The sequence below is a fragment of the Hyla sarda genome, chromosome 4 (assembly GCF_029499605.1).
Source record: "Hyla sarda isolate aHylSar1 chromosome 4, aHylSar1.hap1, whole genome shotgun sequence".
NCBI lineage: Eukaryota > Metazoa > Chordata > Amphibia > Anura > Hylidae > Hyla > Hyla sarda.
Genome location: NC_079192.1, coordinates 107,170,030 through 107,192,781, shown reverse-complemented (window position 1 = coordinate 107,192,781; position 22,752 = coordinate 107,170,030). Strand labels below are relative to the sequence as shown.

Below are 22,752 nucleotides of genomic sequence, written 5' to 3'. Positions count from 1 at the left end.
TTTTTAATTTATTTTTTAGGTAGTACTACTACTTCCAGTATGGAACACACTGTTCCATGATGGGAGTAGTAGTACCTGTATTAATTGGCAGATCACCCCAGGTGTCACTTCTGACACCCGTTGCGATTCTCCTGTATAATGTATAGATGCGGCCAGCCACTCTTCTATGGTCCCCTGCACTGCCGTATATATACACCTATTCATATTTCCCACAGAGAGCTGTGATTGGCCAGATGGTTCCAGCCAATCACAACTCTCTGTGGGAAATATGAATAGGTATATATATATATATATACGTCAGTGCAGTGGACCATAGAAGAGTGGCCGGACGCTTCTATATATTATACAGGAGGATCACAGCGGATGTCAGGAGTGACATCCGCTGTGATCTGTCCTTAACTGCAAGTACTACTGCTCCCAACATGAAGCACACTCTGCTCTATGCTGGGAGCAGTAGTTCCTGCAGTTAAGGACTGATCACAGAGGGTGTCACTCCTGACACCCACTACGATCGTCCTTCATCCTTCATCCCTGAGATGCGGAGTGGCTTTCTCCTGTGCTCGCATCTCTGCTCTGTACTCTGGCCGGCCACTCACCATTCATATTTCCCGTTGAGAGCGGGGATTGGCTGCCACCATCCGGCCAATCCCCACTCTGGGCCGAAAATATGAATGAGTGATGTGAATTTCTATTCACATCTCTGGCCGGCCGGAGTATAGTGCAGAGATGTGAGCGCTGTATAGAGCCGCTCCGCGTCTCTGCTATATTGTGGACGATCACTTCGAGTGTCAGGAGTGACACCCAGGGCGATCTGTCTATTAGTACAGGAACTACTACTCCCATCATGGAACAGTGTGTTCCATGCTGGGAGTAGTAGTACTGCCTAAACAAAAAAAGGGAAAAACACATACACACTACATTTTTATTATTGCCGGCTACATTTTTAGTGCCCTGCCCACACACATAAATTGATCCCTGTTTAAAAATTTATAAAAATGTTGTTATAAAAAAAATATCAATTTTGTTAAATCCATTTTTTTCCATCAGTACTGCATCTTTTTTTTTTTTTTTGATACCCAACAAATTTTTAAGAAAAAAATGCGATTTCCACACAAATTAAAAAACACCAGAAAAAACGCCAGATGCAGGAAATTGCACTGGCGTCTTTTCAGGCGTTTTTCTTACGATTTTTTTTCACACAAAGGAAAAAACGCCAAGTATAATTTTAGCAGTAAGGATGGTTTCACACAGGCGTATTGTGTATACATTTTTGTATCTGTATTACTACCTTCCATTCTGACCTGACTGTGGGTCTAATGACCCGAATTGACATCTGTCAGTTTGGGTGGTAAGACCAGGACTTACAACTGTAAAACGAAAGCGAAAATAGGTCCGTAATACAGCCATGTGAAATGGGCCTTACTGGGGTTATTGCATTGATAAATACTCTGTATGTGTTAAAGGGGTATTCCAGGCCAAAACTTTTTTTTATATAACAACTGGCTCCGGAAAGTTAAACAGATATGTAAATTACTTTTATTAAAAAATCTTAATCCTTCCAATAGCTATTAGCTTCTGAAGTTGAGTTGTTGTTTTCTGTCTAACTGCTCAATGATGATGTCACGTCCCGTGACATCATCATTGAGCAGTTAGACAGAAAACTTCAGAAGCTAATAACTATTGGAAGGATTAAGATTTTTTAATAGAAGTAATTTACAAATCTGTTTAACTTTCCGGAGCCAGTTGATATATAAAAAAAAGTTTTGGCCTGGAATACCCCTTTAACCCTTCCTCTACAGTGTCAGGGTCATGGACTCTGTTAGGCTCAGTGTCAGTATGCAGTTGCTTTTTCCTGCAGTGTTGTTGGATTTCCTTTAGACTTTACAGTTTCCTGTCAATTTAGAAAATAAATTACCGGTAATGTGAGTACATGGTAAGGGATTAGATTGGAAGCTTTAATGGTTCTGGGATATGCAGGAAGCTGTGAATATATATATATATATATTTTTTCCCCTGTTTAATCCTTGATTAAAAAATAATAAAAATTTTGTTATAAAAAATATAAATTTTGTTGAACAATTTTTTTTCCATCACTACTGCATCCTTTTTTTTTTTTATTAAAAAATAAATTTGGAACCCAACAAATTTAGAAAAAATTTCTAAAATGCAGTTTCCACTCGAAGGAAAAAAAAATACCCGAAAAAACACAAGAAAAAAAAGCCAAACATAAGAAAATGCTGTGGAGTTTTTCCTGGAATTTTTTGTTTCTAGCAGTTTTTTGGGCCACAAAAAAACCCTGTAGAAACTTAGCCTTAGTGCAATCTTGTGGATTGTAGCTGTTTCCTTTGCAATGTAACTGAAATCTGTAAAAAAAAAATACCAGAATCTGTCAAATTGTGTTTTATGTGTCTTTAAATAAGTAAGTATTCTTCTCTTTTTCTTTTTCTTTTTTTCTTTTTGCCCGTTGCTCCCGTGATCCTATTATATATGGAAACACAGTGCTCATAGATTCCATTAGGTGAATGCAATTATGGAGTTAGGAATCTAAATCAATTTAAGTCATCACCTTCAGCTGCTGAAATGACCTTTTTAATGCCTTTTATGTTACAGTGTGAATTTTGCCGCTTTCACATGTAAGCTGCATAAAGCACTTTGTACATTGAGACAGCTGTAGCTGCTGACAAACATATTTGCTAAATATAGGCACATTTACATTATTTTTCAGAGTGTATTATTTAATGCTCCTAGACAAAATAGCAAGGTGTTTCTGTAAGAACAGGTAGTGTTTCCTTTAGGTCCCATTCAAATGGTATTTAGGGCAGTATTTTGCAACGGCATCTATAAAATAGAATTATGAGTTGGTCCAAACGATGGAGGAGATGCAAACTTTTCCATTATACAGTGATCCCTCAACTTACAATGGCCTCAACATACAATAGTTTCAACACACAATGGTCTTTTCTGGACCATTGTAACTTGAAACAGGACTCAACATACAATGCTATGGAATCTGCGAAACGTGTCAATGGCTGAAAGAACCGACCAATTAGAATGGACAATTCATTGGTAAAACCCCCATTATTCCTAAAGTGTATGCACTGACTGGTGTCTGGTAGCGCCCCCTACAGTACAGGGAGGTATTACATGTCCTGTACTACTCTTTACCTGTACCAGGGTTATCTGCTCCTTTGGACACCAGGTGAGGGCGGCTCCATGTTACTTTTTTTTAGGACACTGTGTTCTGTACAGGACCCTGAAGAAGCTCCTGTCCTCTACATAGACCAGTGTTTCCCAAAGAGGGTGCCTCCAGCTGTTGCAAAACTACAACTCCCAGCATGTCCGGACAGCCTTCGGCTGTCCGGGCATGCTGGGAGTTGTAGTTTTGCAACAGCTGGAGGCACCCTGGTTGAGAAACACTGAAATAGACAGTGATTTACAGCTCCCAGCAGATCTTTATTACTTTTATATGTAAGGATTTGCTTTATCTGTATTAGTTATCTACTTATTTTTCTTTAATCCTCACTTTTTCCCTATTTTTGGATGACATTTTGGGGGTTTCAGAACCAATTAGAAGGTTTCCATAGAGTTATGGTCTCAACATACAATGGTTTCAACATACAATGGTCGTCCTGGAACCAATTAATATTGTAACTTGAGGGACTACTGTACCTTTTTCCTGTGTTTGTTCCACTCCTGGATTTGGAATACATACCCAAATGTTGTCATATGAAAACCCTAGGCTGTAGGGTACACAGCATAATGGGTAAAGCATTTGGTTTTTATTCATGGTGAACCTATTTATTGACAGGTGGCTTTTAGCCATGTATCATGTGTTATGGAAAACATAGTTACATAGGGGGAGATTCATCAAAAGTTGTGCAAAGGAAAAGTCTTCTAGTTGCCCATAGCAACCAATCAGATCGCTTGTTTCATTTTTGAAAATATCTCTGAAAAGAAGCAATCTGATTGGTTGCTTTGGGAAACTGGTCACATTCTCCTCAGCACAAGTCTTGATCAATCTTCCCCATAGTTCCTAAGTTTGAAAAAACCCAGAGTCCATCAAGTTCAACCTATATCTCCATTGTTTTCCTGATCTGTTGATCCACAGAAAGATAAAAAAAAAAACTGGACTGTGCAACTGCAAGATGATCTTTTGTCCATCTTCCAGAAGATATAATCTGTAGAGAAAAGAAAAGAAAGGACCGACGGACGGCGCCTCGTGTATTTACCCTCAATAGATCGGGTGGTGGGTGGGGGGGCAACCCCACGGGGCTTATAGATGGCCGCTCACCTTGAGATCTATGCAAAAAAGCATATCACCCACGATATAATCTGGGTACTGTAGTACGAGTCGCTCCTATGCCGATGGGTTGCAGGAGGAAACAAGTCGTCCTGGGAGTCAATATTAGAAGTAGAGCAGGAAAAAACCCTCAGGTATGGCGCTGCAGACTCTTGTAGACAGATGAGGCGGATGCCAAAGGTAATAGGAAAGTCCTCAGCAGGACATTTTATTAAAAAAACAATAAAATGGACACGATCCTGATCTGAGGAAGGGAGGGATCCTCCCGAAACGCGTAATCTTGTCCATTTTATTGTTTTTTTAATAAGATGTCCTGCTGAGGACTTTCCTATTACCTTTGGCATCCGCCTCATCTGTCTACAAGAGTCTGCAGCGCCATACCTGAGGGTTTTTTCCTGCTCTACTTCTAATCCAGAAGATATACACTGTGTCTGAAAGGTAAATCAAGGATTTCCTCTTTGTAGCATCTGAGTTCAGAGAGTGTTCTGTTACCTGTGCTCCTACTGCCATTTATTGGTAGTTATCATGCAGTTGTGAGAAGACTTTTAAACTGCATACAGTTAATTAGTACGTGGAAGTATTGAGGGAACAAAATGATCTCTGTTTTTCAATTCCTGGATAACCCCTTTAATAGCATACAGGTATTATGTGAGTGTACTGGGGACTGCTGTGATCTCGGCTGTGGCACCCTACTGTCATCACTGCACAGAGCAAACTCGCTCTGTGCATAATGACGGGCGATACAGGGGCCGGAGCATTGTGACATCACGCCCCGCACCCTCATGACATCACATTCCACCCCCTCAATACAAGTCTATGGGAGGGAGTCTGGCAGCTATCCCGCCCCCTCCCATAGACTTGCATTAAGGGGGAGGGCCGTGAAGTCACAAGGGGCGGAGCCGTAATGTCACAATGCTCCGTATCGCCCGCCATTATGCACAGAGCGAGTTTGCTCTGTGCAGTGATGACAGTAGGGTGCCACAGCCGAGATCACAGCAGTCCACAGTGGCCAGACCCCGCGTTCAGACATCTTATCCTCTATCCTTTGGATAGGGGATACAATGTATAGGGGCGGAGTACCACTTTAAGACACAGAGCTTGTGCCTGTATTAAAAATGTTGGTTGTATTAGAGACATTTATTATAAGCACTGTAACATTTTAATAAATATACCTTAGTCATAACTTGAATGAAAGTTTTACATCCTTATAGAAAACAATTTACATTTGCTCCAATAAGTCAATATACAGGGATAAGGAGGAAAAGAAGAAATTTGTCATTGTGGACAGCAGATTGTTAAAACTTTTGCTAGGAAATCCATTTTTTTTTATTTTTTTTATTTTTTATTTTTTTAGGCAGGGCACTAAATGGAAGAAAAGTATAAAATAAATATTTATTTACTTCCCTTTTCTGGACATCATAATGCCAAGAAACTGCTAAACTGCATAAAACTGCATTGTACTGTATTGTTTCTGTACAGTATCTGAGCTGTATTATCTGAGCCTCAGCAGCCTGCAGATTAGTGCAGCCTATGAAATCTCCAATGAACAGCTGATATTGTCTCGGGAAGTTATGACTAGCCATACATTTCTCCTAGAGTGGCCTATAAATGCAGGCTGTCCATTCAAATGAATGCTTTGTAGGCTAACTCTGAATACATGAAATGTCCAGGTCTGCCAGAGTGAGATTTTGGGGGGTTATAAAGTCTGGCTCATGCCTCTAATAAATCCCTGTTCATCCAAACATGCATGTGCGCCCTTGCTGAAATCTCTGTCAGCTCTGATCTGGCATAGATTTCAACTACAATTAACTGTAGTAAATTTGACCATTCCCCTACATCTTAACCCTGCCCAGTCAGAAAACATGGTGGAAAATGGAAAAAATTGTGCAAATTTTCCTCTTTTGCTCTATGAACAAGTCAAGCCTTTGATAAAGTGGGTCACCACCATCCGATGAGCGCTGGATTACCTTTTCCATGTTGGTTGTCTATTCCACTGCACTGTGGATATCTGTGCGCCAAGTCTACGTCCCGGCTAGAGGGGGAGCTGGAATTCTGTATCCATATTGACCTCTATCTATGACATCCATATGGCGTGAGAGGACATATGAAAAGGGGTTGTCACAGTCAGTTTTCTATTTAAGCCTAATAAAGTTTTACTTTGGTATTTACAACAGTTACTATTTTTAACTATCCAAAAAAGCTTGGAAAGAGTCATTAGTCATTTAATAGGGCTCAAATACAGCAGAATTCTTGCACTATTTGTATTAAAAAAAAGAGTAGCATATATGATATGTGCCCAACTGATTATGCGGTTTAGACTTTTTTTTATGCCTAACTAATGTGTCTAATGTGTCTGATCGTGGGGGGGCCCGCTGCTGAGACCCCCGCGATCTCCCTGCAGCACCCGCATTCTATGCGGGTGCTGAATCTCCAGTTTTGGAGACCTCCAGGTTTCCAGGACTGGGGACGTGATGTCACGTCACGCCCCCTCCATTCATGTCTATGGGAGGGGACGTGATGGCCATCACACCCCCTTCAATAGACTTGAATGCAGGGGGCGTAGCGTGACGTCACTTCCCCAGTCCCAGAAACCCGGAGGTTTCCGAAACTAGAGACGCAGTCCCCGCATAGAATGCAGGTGCTGCAGGGAGATCGAGGGGGTTCTCAGCAGCGGACCCGCCGTAATCAGACATCTTATGCCCTAAAATGTTTTTGCCCAGAATACCCCTAAATGTTGGATTATAGTATTCTATCCAAGAGAAGAAAAAATAAATATGTCTAGCAAGCCAACACAAATTGATCATATACTAGGTACCACAGCAATGGATTTGGCACAGCGTTGCCAGTCTAGTCTGACTTTATTCTGTCTAAATTTTGAACAGTAATAATAAATATCCCCTCATAGCACTTTTACATAAAATTTACACTGAAAACTGTAATTTCCCACTTTCTCTAATGACTGGTTTAAGAAATTTTGCGAGTTCAGTGGGAAATGTAACAGGTTAAAAGTTTCAAATTAGATGCAATTTAAACCTTAAATAAAAGCTTCACTTCTCGAATAGAAAAACAGTCATTTGTCTTAGCATGCTCATGAGGATAACAGCACATTAGTGGAATCATCTCTGTGTGCTTCCAGAACCCCAGAATCCAACCCTGTAGATGTGATTCTCAAGGTTACAGCTGGACACTCAAGGGCAGGGCCAAGTGTAATCGGCACTTAGATCATAGATTAATCTTATTTGCCATCTATTAGGTCTGAATTCTGCTTCCCTCTCTCCCTCCCTAAAGCCAGGATTATTGTGCTAGTTTAAGATAATGGATTCTAAGAGGAAAAAAAAGGTCGTAGAGGCTGTGAGATTTGGAAACCTAAGATAATATGATTAATCTAAAAGCTTCTTTCTAAAAAGAAGGGTCACACTTTCATATGGTTAATTGAGTGCTAAGGAAGGAGATAGGTGGGTGGCTGAAAAAGGAATAAAGGGGGTGAAAAACTGTGATGGTGATAGAGTAAGTAAGTGTAAGGGAAGGAATGTATGAGCGGCAAGACATCTCATGGGTGTTATTGATTTAATGTACGAGTATGTTCGGCCATTTCCAAAATTAGTTTTGCAATTGAGTAAAACCCTGCTGATGGAGAGTCTCTTACTTTGTGGAAGAGAAGGCGGTTATTGCTGAGTGATACAGTTATGGCTATTAAAATTATTTGAAGGGCAACAGAAATAATCAATTTAGGTTACTGTAGGGTTTTGTGTTGAAACCTGTTCCTTTTTTAGACACTGCAAATCAGCAACTTAAATTGGTATTTTGGCTTCAGCAACTAAATAGTTACTTGTACAATGCTCCAATACTGTATACTTTCTATTCATAATTTTAAAAATATCTGCTTGTATTCATTTATTGGATATCTTTGCTTATTTCCAGGTGATAAAAGTATTTTCTGGTCATGGGGTTAACACACAGGCATGCAGTTTGTTACTTTACACAGCAGATTTGAGAATTTGCTGTAGACTCTCAAATCAGGTTCCAATAAATTGTACTGTTGTCATATCAGTATGCAACGTTTCAAGCAAAGTACTTTATCTGGCTCAAGGACAGTGTTTCCCAACAAGGGTGGCTCCAGCTGTTGCAAAACTACAACTTCTAGCATGCCCGGATAGCCAAAGGCTGTTCGGGCATGCTGGGAGTTGTAGTTTTGCAACAGCTGGAGGCACCCTGAGTGAGAAACTATGCTCTGGGATGATGAATGATCCTAGCTTGCATATGACACGCAATGAGTGAACGCAGGATAGGATTTAAAGGGGTTGTTCAACAAGATTTTTTTTCCTAAACACGGTCAGACAGGGTTAAAAAAAATTAATAAATAAATAAACAATCATTACTAACCTTCCAGGTCCAAATTCTGACAATGACTGTGTCTCCACTCATCTTCACTTCCTGGTTTCTGGTTCCATGAGAGGAAAGTACTCTCAGTAAGTCATTGCCTCCATTGATGACCTGCCTTAGCCAATAATCAACTGGGGGGGGGGGGGGGGGGGGGGAACAGCTATTTCCTATGCATTGAGATTGGACTGGAAAGTGGATATCAATAGGGACCTGGTAACCCAGTATGAAAAGAAGATATTTAACCTGTTGAGCAACCCCTTTAACCCTTTTCATTTAACAGTGTGAAATTTACTGGAAAGCCATGGCAAAATCTGCATGTAATACACATCACCCTAACGTCCTCACTTTTGCCTCTGTAGATGCATTCACACTTACATTTCTTTTTACTTTAGTTAAAGTGTGCTTGTCATTAGAAAAACAATTTCTGTGTGATGTAGACAATACCATTGTATATATATTTGTAATATACAGTGGTTAAAAAATGTGTGTATTTTTTGCTGAAAAAATGCTGTCTCATCCCTGCAGAGACAGGACAAAATACAGGAAGAGTGGGCAGACAAGCAGGGCTCTGTGCACTGAAGTCAAGCAGGTCTCTGTACACTAAAGACAAGCAGGGCTCTGTACACTGAGGACAAGCAGGGCTCTGTGCACTGAGGACAAGCAGGGCTCTGTACACTGAAGACAAGCAGGGCTGTATACACTGAGAACAAGCAGGGCTCTATAGACTGAGGACCAGCAGGGCTCTGTACACTGAGGACAAGCAGGGCTCTGTACGCTGAGGACAAGCAGGGCTCTGTACACTGATGACAAGCAGGGCTCTGTGCACTGAAGACAAGCAGTGCTCTGTACACTGAAGACAAGTAGGGCTCTGTACACCGAGGACCAGCAGGGCTCTGTACACTGAGGACAAGCAGGGCTCTGTACACTGAGGACAAGCAGGGCTCTGTATACCGAGGACAAGCAGGGCTCTGTGCACTGAAGACAAGCAGTGCTCTGTACACTAAAGACAAGTAGGGCTCTGTACACTGAGGACAAGCAGGGCTCTGTACACTGAGGATAAGCAGGGCTCCTACAGTTTGCAACTGAGGACAAGCAGGGATCTGTACACTGAGGACAAGCAGGGCTCTGTGCACAGAGGACAAGCAGGGCTCTGTACACTGAGGACAAGCAGGGCTCTGTGCACTGAAGATAAGCAGGTCTCTGTACATTGAGGACAAGCAGGGCTCTGTGCACTGAAAACAAGCAGGGCTATGCAAACTGAGGATAAGCAGGGCTCTGTACACTGAGGACAAGCAGGGCTCTGTACACCGACGACAAGCATGGCTCTGTACACTGAGGACAAGCAAGGCTCTGTGCATTGAGGACAAGCAGGGCTCTGTACACTGAGGACAAGCAGGGCTCTGTACACTGAGGACAAGCAGGGCTCTGTACACTGTGGGTCAGCAGGGCTCTGTACACTGAGGACAAGCAGGGCTCTGTACACTGAGGACAAGCAGGTCTCTGTAAACTGAGGACAAGCAGGGCTCTGTACACTTAGGACAAACAGGGCTCTGTACACTGAGGACAAGCAGGACTCTGTGCACTGAGGGCAGTCAGGGCTCTGTACACTGAGGACAAGCAGGGCTCTGTGCACTGAGTACAAGCAGGTATCTGTACACTGAGGACAAGCAGGGCTCTGTGCTCTGAGGACAGGCAGGGCTCTGTGCTCTGAGGACAAGCAGGGCTCTGTACACTGAGGACAAGCAGGACTCTGTGCACTGAGGGCAATCAGAGCTCTGTACACTGAGGACAAGCAGGGCTCTGTGCACTGAGGACAAGCAGGGCTCTGTGCACTGAGGACAAGCAGGGCTCTGTACACTGAAGACAAGCAGGGCTGTATACACTGAGGACAAGCAGGGCTCTGTAGACTGAGGACCAGCAGGGCTCTGTACACTGAGGACAAGCAGGGCTCTGTACGCTGAGGACAAGCAGGGCTCTGTACACTGATGACAAGCAGGGCTCTGTGCACTGAAGACAAGCAGTGCTCTGTACACTGAAGACAAGTAGGGCTCTGTACACCGAGGACCAGCAGGGCTCTGTACACTGAGGACAAGCAGGGCTCTGTACACTGAGGACAAGCAGGGCTCTGTATACCGAGGACAAGCAGGGCTCTGTGCACTGAAGACAAGCAGTGCTCTGTACACTAAAGACAAGTAGGGCTCTGTACACTGAGGACAAGCAGGGCTCTGTACACTGAGGATAAGCAGGGCTCCTACAGTTTGCAACTGAGGACAAGCAGGGATCTGTACACTGAGGACAAGCAGGGCTCTGTGCACAGAGGACAAGCAGGGCTCTGTACACTGAGGACAAGCAGGGCTCTGTGCACTGAAGATAAGCAGGTCTCTGTACATTGAGGACAAGCAGGGCTCTGTGCACTGAAAACAAGCAGGGCTATGCAAACTGAGGATAAGCAGGGCTCTGTACACTGAGGACAAGCAGGGCTCTGTACACCGATGACAAGCATGGCTCTGTACACTGAGGACAAGCAAGGCTCTGTGCATTGAGGACAAGCAGGGCTCTGTACACTGAGGACAAGCAGGGCTCTGTACACTGAGGACAAGCAGGGCTCTGTACACTGAGGACAAGCAGGGCTCTGTACACTGTGGGTCAGCAGGGCTCTGTACACTGAGGACAAGCAGGGCTCTGTACACTGAGGACAAGCAGGTCTCTGTAAACTGAGGACAAGCAGGGCTCTGTACACTTAGGACAAACAGGGCTCTGTACACTGAGGACAAGCAGGACTCTGTGCACTGAGGGCAGTCAGGGCTCTGTACACTGAGGACAAGCAGGGCTCTGTGCACTGAGTACAAGCAGGTATCTGTACACTGAGGACAAGCAGGGCTCTGTGCACTGAGGACAGGCAGGGCTCTGTGCTCTGAGGACAAGCAGGGCTCTGTACACTGAGGACAAGCAGGACTCTGTGCACTGAGGGCAATCAGAGCTCTGTACACTGAGGACAAGCAGGGCTCTGTGCACTGAGGACAAGCAGGGCTCTGTGCACCTAGGACAAACAGGGCTCTGTACACTGAGGATAAGCAGGACTCTTTACACTGAGGACAAGCAGGGCTCTTTACACTGAGGACAAGCAGGGTTCTGTACACTGAGGACAAGCAGGACTCTGTACATTGAGGACAAGCAGTGACACACTCCTGGCTCACACAGCAGGCTGATTGACAAGCCAGGAGCCTGCACAGTGCCCTGCTTGCCCTGCCCTTATTTCCTGTATTTTGTCTCAGCACAGAGACACACATGCAGTAGCTGCAGGGACATTATTTTTTTCACCCCAAAAATATGACATTTTTTAGCCAATGTTTAAGAAAAATATACATATAATTTTGTTATATAAAATATACATATGTTTTTGTTATATAATCAGCAAAAATCCAATTTTCCTGCATCATTCTGCACACAATTTCCCAAAATAAGAAAAATAATTTTACCTTTTTTTAAACTAATTTATAAACAAACAAATCTAAACATTGCATGAACAACATAAGTGTTCAGATCCTTTACCTACCTAGTTGAAGTCCCTTTGGCCGCCATTACAGCCTCCAGTATTCTTGGGGATTATTCCACAATGTTTGTACGGCTATATTAGGGGATTTTCTGCCATTCTTCTCTGCAGATCCACTTAAAGAGGTTGTCTAGGAATAGCAACACTTAGCTAATTTCTTCTAAAAACAGCAAACCTCACCTCAAGATGTGCATGGTATTGCAACACTGCTACATTAACGAAATTGAGCTGCATTACCACACCCAAAAATGAGGACAGGTTTTCTAATCTGGATAACCCCTTTAAGCTTTGACAAGTTGGATGGGGACTGTCTGTTAACAGTCATTTTCAGGTCTCTCTAGAGATGTTTTTTTTTTTTTATGTTTCTCTACAGATGTTTGACTAGGTTCAAGTCAGGTCTCTGGTTGGACCCCTTAAGAATATTTACAAAGTTGCCCCTAAGCCACTCCAGTAATGTCTTGGCTGTGTGCTTGGGGTCAGTGACTTGTTGGAAGGTAAACCTTTAACTTAGAGCACTCTGTAATAGGTTTGCATTATGAATAAATAACTATCTAATTTAAGTTTAATCCATTCAACCATGACCAGTCTTCCTGTCCCAGCCACTGAAAAACACCTCCACCTCGTGATGCTGCCACCACCATGCTTCACTGTAGGGTTGGTTTTGGGCAGGTGATGAGCAGTGCCTGGTTACCTCCAGATATGACGCTTAGAATTGAGGTCAGAAAGTTTGGTTTCATCATCCCTTCGTAAGAATCTTGATTCTCACAATCTGAGTCCTTAACCCCTTACGGACCAGGGGTTTTTCCGTTTTTGTACTTTAATTTTTTCCTAACTCTTTCAATGTTGCACCTAAAAATCCATATAACTTATTTTTTGCACCACCAATTCCACTTTGTTATGACATCAGTAATTTTACCCAAAAATCTACTACGAAACAGAAAAAAAATCATTGTGTGACAAAGTTGAAGAAAAAACACAATTTTGTACATTTTGAGGGCTTCCGTTTCTACATAGTAAATTTTTAGATAAAAATGACACCTTATCTTTATTCTGTAGGTCCATACAATTAAAATTATACTTTACTTATATAGGTTTGATTTTGTCGTACTTCTGGAAAAAATCATAACGACATGCAGGAAAATTTATATGTTTAAAATTGTCATCTTCTGACCCCTATAACTTTTTTATTTTCTACATATGGGGCAGTATGAGGGCTCATTTTTGTGCCATGATCTGAAGTTTTTAGCGGTACCATTTTTGTATTGAGCTGACTTTTTGATCGCTTCTTATTCATTTTTTTCATGATATAAAATGTGACCAAAAATACACTAATTTGGACTTTTGAATTTTTTTTGCGCGTACGCCATTAACTGTGCGGTTTAATAAACTAAATATTTTTATAATTTGGACATTTCCACACTCGGCAATACCACATATGTTTATTTTTATTTACACAGTTTTTTTTTTTTTTTTAATGGGAAAAGGGGGGTGATTCAGACTTTTATTAGGGAAGGGGTTAGATTATCTTTATTAACTTTTTATTAACTGTCAGTTTGCTATGGGGATTTTCTACTCTGGACAGTTCTTAAAATGGACAGAGATGTCAGCAGAGAGCACTGTGCTCTTGATGTCAGCAGACAGCTCTGTGTTCCAAAAAGAAAAGAATTTCCTCTGTAGTATTCAGCAGCTAAGAAAGTACTGGAAGGATTAAGATTTTTTAATAGAAGTAATTTAAGAATCTGTTTAATTTTCTGGCACCAGTTGATTTAAAAAAAAACAAATAGTTTTCCACCGAAGAACCCCTTTAACCCCTTAAGGACCAGGCCATTTTACACCTTAGGACCCGGCCATTTTTTGCACATCTGACCACTGTCACTTTAACCATTAATAACTCTGGAATGCTTTTAGTTATTCTGATTCCGAGATTGTTTTTTCGTGACATATTCTACTTTAACATAGTGGTAAAATCTTTTGGTAACTTGCATCCTTTCTTGGTGAAAAATCCCAAAATTTGATGAAAAATGTGAAAATTTAGCATTTTTCTAACTTTGAAGCTCTCTGCTTGTAAGGAAAATGGATATTCCAAATATTTTTTTTAAATTCACATATACAATATGTCCACTTTATGTTTGCATCATAAAATTGACGTGTTTTTACTTTTGAAAGACATGAGAGGGCTTCAAAGTTCAGCAGCAATTTTCCAATTTTTCACCAAATTTCCAAAATCACAATTTTTCAGGGACCAGTTCAGGTTTGAAGTGGATTTGAAGGATCTTCATCTTAGAAATACCCCACAAATGACCCCATTATAAAAACTGCACCCCCCAAAGTATTCAAAATGACATTCAGTCAGCGTTTTAACTCTTTAGGTGTTTCACAGGAATAGCAGCAAAGTGAAGGAGAAAATTCACAATCTTCATTTTTAACACTTGCATGTTCTTGTAGACCCAATTTTTGAATTTTTACAAGGGGTAAAAGGAGAAAATGTATACTTATATTTGTAGCCCAATTTCTCTCGAGTAAGCGCATACCTCATATGTCTATGTAAAGTGTTCGGCGGGCACAGTAGAGGGCTCAGAAGGGAAGGAGCGACAAGGGGATTTTGGAGAGTATGTTTTTCTGAAATGGTTTTGGGGGGGCATGTTGCATTTAGGAAGCCCCTATGGTGCCAGAACAGCAAAAAAATAAACACATGGCATACCATTTTGGAAACTAGACCCCTTGAGGAATGTAACAAGGAATAAAGTGAGCATTAATACCCCACAGGTGTTTCACGACTTTTGCATAAGTAAAAAAAATTTTTAAATTCACTAAAATGTGCGTTTCCCCCCAAATTTCACATTTTTGCAAGGGTTAATAGCAGAAAATACCCCCCAAAATTTTTAATCCCATCTCTTCTGAGTATGGAGGTACCCCATAAGTTGACCTGAAGTGCACTACGGGCGAACTACAATGCTCAGAAGAGAAGGAGTCATATTTGGCTTTTTGAGAGCAAATTTTGCTCAGGGGCATGTCGCATTTAGGAAGCCCCTATGATGCCAGGACAGCAAAAAATACCCACATGGCATACCATTTTGGAAACTAGACCCCTTTAGGAAAGTGACAAGGAATAAAGTGAGCCTTAATACCCCACAGCGGTTTCACGACTTTTGCATGCGTAAAAAAAAAATATTTTGCTCGGGGGGGCATGTCGCATTTAGGAAGCCCCTATGGTGCCAGGACAGCAAAATAACCCCCACATGGCATACCATTTTTGAAACTAGACCCCTTGAGGAATGTAACAAGGGGTACAGTGAGCATTTATCCCCCACTGGTGTCTGTCAGATCTTTGGAACAGTGGGCTGTACAAAATATTTAATTTGCACAGCCCACTGTTCCAAAGATCTGTCAGACACCAGTGGGGTGTAAATTCTCACTGCACCCCTCATTACATTCTGTGAGGGGTGTAGTTTCCGAAATGGGGTCACATGTGGGGTTTTGTTTTTTTTGCGTTTGTCAAAACCGCTGTAACAACCAGCCACCCCTGTGCAAATCACCTCAAATGTACATGGTGCACTCTCCCTTCTGGGCCTTGTTGTGTGCCCCCAGAGCACTTTGCGCCCACATATGGGGTATCTCCGTTGTCGGGAGAAATTGCATTACAAATTTTGTGGGGCTTTTTTCCCTTTTGACTCTTGTCAAAATGAAAAGTATAGGGCAACACCAGCATGTTAGTGTAAACATTTTTTTTTCACTAACATGCTGGTGTAGACCCCAACTTTTCATAAGGGGTGAAAGGAGAAAAAGCCCCCGAAAATTTTTTAGGCAATTTCTCCCTAGTACGGCGATACCCCATATGTGGCCTTAAACTGTTGTCTTGAAATACGACAGGGCTCTGAAGTGAGAGCGCCATGCGCATTTGAGGCCTGAATTAGGGATTTGCATAGGGGTGGACATAGGGGTATTCTACGCCAGTGATTCCCAAACAGGGTGCCTCCAGCTGTTGCAAAACTCCCAGCACGCTTGGACAGTCAACAGTGGTCCGGCAATACTGTGAATTGTTGTTTTGCAACAGCTGGAGGCTCCATTTTGAAAACAGTGGCGCACCAGACGTTTTTCATTTTTATTGGGGAGGGGAGGGGGGCTGTGTAGGGGTATGTGTATATGTAGTATTTTTTACTTTTTATTTTATGTTAGTGTATTGTTTTTAGGGTACAGTCACATGGGCGGGGGATTACAGCGAGTTTCCTGCTGCGAGTTTGAGCTGCCGCGCAAAATTTGCTGCTTCGCAAACTTGCAGCTTGATACTCACTGTAAGCCCCCTGCCCATGTGAATGTACCCTGTACATTCACAGGGGGGGGGGGGGGGCCTCCAGCTGTAGCAAAACTACAACTCCCAGCATGCACAGTCTATCAGTGCATGCTGGTAGTTATAGTTTTGCAACAGCTGAAGGCACACGGGTTGGGAAACACTGAGTTAGGAAACAGACAATGTTTCCCAACTCGTGTGCCTCCAGTTGTTGCAAAACCACTACTCCCAAACATTCTCAGGCATGATGGAAGTAGTAGTTCGGCAACATCTTTAGAGCCAGATGTTGCCGAACTACAACTCCCAGCATGCTTGGAGTTGTAGTTTAGCAACATCTGGAGGACTACAGTTTGCAGACCACTAATACAGTGGTTCCCAATCTGTGCCCTTCCAGATGTTGCAAAACTACAACTCCCAGTATGCCCAAACTGTCCAGGCATGCTGGGAGTTGTAGTTCTGCAACATCTGAAGGGCCAGATGTTACAGAACTACAACTCCCAGCATGCCTGGACAGTAAGGGCATGCTGAGGATGTGTAGTTTTGCAACATCTGGAAGGGCACAGTGGTCCCAAAACTGTGGACCTCCAGATGTTGCAAAACTGCAACTCCCAGCATGCTCAGATGCCAAGGGCTGTCTGGGCATGCTGGGAGTTGTAGTATACAGGGTCCCAATACAGCAATGCATATCGCTTTTTCGGCGACGTGCATTGCTGTAAAGGGCCCGACCGCGGCTGAAGAGGAACTCACCTGTCGCCGCCGCCGTCTTCATCGCCGGGATCCGGGTCTTCAGGGACAAGGTAAGTACCGGGGCCGGGCCCCAGCACTCCCCCGTCCCCCGCCGCGTCCTCCGGTCTTCCTCCCGTCCTCTCCGGACTTCCAGGGGCCGGGCAGGGCGGGAGGAAGTAACCACCCCCCCCCCCCCCTGCAATTGGTCAGTTAGCTAACCGAAGAATCGCAGGGGATAGGAGGAGGTGGCAGGCTTGCCACCTCGCTCGTAGCCTCCAGCATGGTCCTGACTGTCTGTGACAACCGGGATCAGGCAAAATTACCGGGCGGTCGGGTCCCAGAGACCCGATCAGCCCGGTATCGCCGCAGATCGCAGGGGCGATTTCCCTCGCGATCTGCGACGATCGCCGACATGGGGGGCCTACATGGCCCCCCTCGGCGTTTGCCCTGGATGCCTGCTGAAGCATTTCAGCAGGCATCCGGTTCCGATCTCTGCCCGGCGAGCGGCAGGGACCGGAATACGCCAGAACGTCACACGACGTCCTGGGTCCTTAAGGGGTTAAGAATTATGAAGGCAAATGTGCTTTTGGGAACTTTCAGTGCAGTAATGTTTTTACCCTTTAAAACTATGCCTCCACACAAATCTCTGAGCTTTACAGGCAGTTTTTTTTCCACTTTATAACTTGGTTTGATATTTATTTTCGGCTGTAAGACAAGGTTATGTCTTCAAACAATTCCTTGCAGATTGTGAACCCTTGCGGGCAGGGCCCTCTCCTCCTCTGTGTAATTTGGCAAGTTACTCCGTGTAATGCTCAACAGTCCCATGTGAGTGTGATGTATGGTTACCTTTATCATATGTAAAGTGCCCTGAAACCAAGGCATGCTATAGAAATAAATAATAATAATGTACAGTATCAGCTGGCTTTACTACAGGTGACTATAATCAAGGTGTAGACACATCTAAAAGATGAAAGAGAAATGGTACACCCCCAGTGATAAATATAAAGCGTCATAGCAAAGGGTCTGAATATCATGAAAAATGTTAGTAATTTTAATAAATGTGCAAGCATTACCGTATTTTTCGTCATATAAGACGCTCCGGCATATAAGACGCACCTAATTTTATAGGATAAAAATCTAGAAAATAAAGATTCTGAACCAGATACAATGTAAAGTATAGGACAGTGATCTTCAACCTGTGGACCTTCAGATATTGCAAAACTACAACTCCCGTTGGCTGTCCGGGCCTGCTGGGAGTTGTAGTTTTGCAACATCTGGAGGTCCGCAGGTTGAAGACCACTGGTATAAGAGGTAGTACTCACGTGTCCCCGCCGCTCCGGACCCGTCACCGCTGCCCTGGATGTCGTCCTCCATCGCTATCGCCGCATCCCCGTCGCTCCGGAACATCTCTGCTGCCCGGTATCCTCGCTCTCCGTCGCCGCCATGATGTCGCTATGCACGCTGCTCCTATTGGATGACGGGACGGCGTGCGTGACGACATGATGGCGACGAAGGAGAGCGCCGGCCATGCAGGGGATCCCGGTAAGGTCCCTCCCGGTGTCCTGTAAGCTGTTCGGGACTCCGCGATTTCACCGCGGCGGTCCCGAACAGCCCGACTGAACAGCCGGGTAAGTGTTATTTTCACTTCAGACGCGGCGATCAGCTTTAATTGCCGCGTCTGAAGGGTTAATACAGGGCATCACCCTGTATTAACCCTTCAGACGCGGCAATTAAAGCTGACCGCCGCGTCTGAAGTGAAAATAACTCGATCGGTGATGTAATGTATTAGCCGCGGGTCCCAGCCGTTGATGGCCGCAGGGACCGCCGCGATAGAGGTGTATTCGCCCTATAAGACGCACCAACTAAAGTGCGTCTTATACGGCGAAAAATACGTCACTTTACTTTTCATTATGAGTACAGAATGATGATAAAAACCTGATTTTTTAAAAATGATTTTACCACAAGGCCACATAATAAAAAAAAGTGAAAGTCAAAAGGTTTGAAAACTTTCTGAATGCATGGTTTATATACATTACATAACCAGAAATTATTTTCATCCTATGGTAAACAATAAAAGTTCAGAATTACTGGGAGCAGAGAACTTGAAAACCATGAGAAACTAATGAAGAAAATTGTATAATTTTTTTTTTTATTACACTATGAGTAAACTTGAAACGTAAAACCTTGTTTAATTTGGATAAGCATGGCCAACAAAACGTTTTCGAACAGATTGTAGCTGAATAACATTGCAGTCTTATGTTGCATGGTTTGTAACCATAAAAAGCATAAAAAAATACAGACATACAGATGAGAGCATTTGCAGCCTAGTACAACCTTATGATAGCATATCTGCTAATTGAGGCCATGTAGCAGGGATAGCATTAATGGCACAGGTATGGAATGTGCTAGCCTTCCCGATAGCCTTCATATGTAGTATGTCAGGTTCTCATGGTGCATCTCCATCTGGAAAAGTTCACTGAACTTCACATGAGTTGACACTTATTGCTTCGCAGCTTCTGCGTTATCCTCCCATTTCAGAGAGGAAAGAAAACACTGAAATCCTTGAGGAAATTATAATTTTCCACTGAAACTAAATATAGTTTTAAAGGATTACTAAACTCTGGGAATTAAATGTCAAATTTGTTTTAGTATGCACATGGGATATTTACATTATATCATGGGTACTGGTATCCACTTATCCACTATGATAACTAAAATAATTTTTCACAAAATGCCATTGCTTTATAGTCATGTCCTAAATGTATGAAATTAGATGTATGAAATTAGCATGTTCCATACAGACATCTGTTTGTTCCTGACAGTTTAAGTCTCCCTGCAATTAGAAAAAAATGATGGCACGTCACACAGACATGTCAAACGTTCTGATCAGTAAATGTCTAAGTGCTGAGACCCCACCAATCAGGTAAACGTGCCAGGAGAAGTACCCCTTTAAGTGCTTCACTCCCTGGCTCACTGAGCTCTTCATCCAGCTTTTGTGGGCCAAGCAAATTGTAGATGGCTGTAAGCCAGGGAGTAAAGTGCACTAATGCACACTTCTGCCCACTCCTTCAATCGTGGGGGTCTTGGCACCGAGACCAGGGCTGTCTTTAGTCATTATTGGACCCTGGGCAATAATTCCGCCCCCCCCCCCCACAGCATACAATCACAGCTATATACAGAGGTCCATGGCAACATAAAGATGTGGTGCCGAACTACTCACCCCAGAGACCAGTAGATAAGTCAAGGAGTTGTAGCCCTGCAATAAGTGAAAAATCCACAGTTCAGAACTGTAGGGGGGTTAGCAATCCTCAATCCTTGTGAAACTAAAGGTCTCAGCATACTCCCATAAATGTGGGTGCTCCCACTGTGCCACGTCCTCCTCCTCACCGACACTCACACACTTTTGTGCTCCTTCCTGACTCACTCACTCATTTATTGTACTGTTTTTTCTTGGGTCCCTTACCTGACCCAATAATTTCTTACTACCATTCTACATTTGGGCTGCCTTAGGTGGTTTCACTATATTCCCTATACTGGTCTGTACATTACCCATACTGTTGGAGCAATTTGAGTCTACCAATGACACCCGGTTTATCTTTGTGCCACGGAGATGTATCTCTGTTATCTTATTTAGGTGTCTTTTAAATGGTTTTAAATGTATGTATTTTGCATTACTGTATCAATAAAGTAAATTTTGACATGACTCGGTCTAGATATGCTTTTCTTCCTTGTATATAATTCTGACTTACTCACCGCTAACTGCATCTGCTTTATGTTCCCCTCCTTTTCCCCAGTTCTGGCAGCTGCCACCATGTTTTCTGCATCAGCCGCACCTCCGGTTCCGCCAATCACGGCCATTTTGGAACTAAAAACCAGCCCTGATTTACAAATGCTTCCAGCCAGCATACACTATTGCTCACCACCCCAAACACACATACAATAAACCATTAAAAAATAGAGGTGAATATTGTGCCATCTTAATCTCAAGCACCACACATCCTTCCTCCTGAATATAACATCATCAAATATTGTGTCCCCTAAATCTACATTAGGTAAAATAAAACTCCCTCCATTGTTTCTAACGACAGTACTAATGCTATGTGCCCATTGTGGGGGTAAAGCAGTCATCTCAGCACACATCAAGCCTATATGTACTGTGGGTTCTGACACATTTTGTCATAGCCAGGATTCTGTGGACCAAAAAGGTTAGTCGTTCCCCAAATGCACCAATGAATCTTGGGCACTATGAGGAAGATTTATCAAAACCTGTGTAAAGGAAAAGTTGCCAAATTGCCCATAGCAAACAATCAGATTGCTTCTATCATTTTTGAAAGGGCTGCTCAAAAATAAAAGAAGCAATCTGATTGGTTGCTATGGGCAAATGGGCAACTTTTTCTTTACACAGGTTTTGATCAATCTCCCCCCATTACCCTGACATTGGTTCTATTGCCTCATTCCTTGGTAGGTATTGTCAGAGCCAGCATTAGGGCGGGCAACCTAGGCAATTGCCTGGGGCCCCCATCTCCAAAGGGGCCCCGTGTCAGGAGCGGAGTTCATCTTCCAAAGGGCTCCTGTCACTGTGACAGGGGCCCTTTGGAAGATGGAGTCCGCTCAATGAGGACCAGCAGCGGAGGCGGCGTGACACTGTCAGGAGTGCTGACAGCGTCATGCCGCCTCCGCGTCCGGAAAAAGCCGCTCCTTCTATTCACTGTGCTGTACAGAAACAACAAGAGCAGGGTGCAGATACCCCGCCCCGTCTTCTCTCTCCCCTCCCCCTCCCCTGTCAGTTCTTACTTGCTCTGCTGTCTGCTGCGTCTGCCGACGTTCTAGCTCAGCGACAGCCAGCAAGGCCCCTCCTCCAGATTATGACGTTCCCTGAGCTGCGTGCGTCCTGCCACCACAGCACAGACTCAGTGGTGTAAAGCAGACGCAGTGCAGCCTCAAGGAGCGTCTTAAGAGCAGTCAGCAGAGCAAGGTCAGGCTGGTGGCCCAGCAGTACCAGGAAGCCAGTGGCAGCCAGAGTCAGTTCAGGGACATTACAGGGTAAGTGCTACAGTAAAAAAAAAAAAAAAAACATTACAATACATACACTAATACATACACACTATAACCTAGGTGTCCAATCTGTGTCCCTCCAGCTGTTTGCAAAACTACAATTACCAGCATGTCCAAACAGTCCTTGGCTGTCTGGGCATGCTGGGAGTTGTAGTTTTGCAATAGCTGGAGGGCTACAGACTGGTCCCCTTGGATGTAAGGGTGAATTCACATGCTGGTAACTAGCAGCGGGTTTCCCGCTGTGGGAAATCCGCTGGGAGTTACACTACCTTTCATTTCAACGGGTCTGCCAGCAGTCTGAAAATCTGCCACTATTGCAGACTGACTGCAGACCCATTGAAATGAAAGGTAGTGTAACTCGCAGTAGATTTGCCACAGCAGGAAACCCGCTGCTAGTTACCAGCATGTGAACGCACCCTGATACATGTAATAAAATGTCTTAATTTC

General features: G+C 43.5%; 1 long non-coding RNA gene across 1 annotated transcript in view; it reads left to right on the top strand.

Annotated features, from left to right (window-relative positions):
• LOC130368339 (uncharacterized) overlaps positions 1-21,177 on the top strand; it is a 52,522-nt gene extending 31,345 nt beyond the window's left edge. The window contains exon 3 of the long non-coding RNA XR_008892426.1: positions 21,045-21,177. This is a non-coding gene — a long non-coding RNA (uncharacterized LOC130368339). The remainder of the gene's footprint in view (positions 1-21,044) is intronic.
• Positions 21,178-22,752: the final 1,575 nt, after the last annotated feature.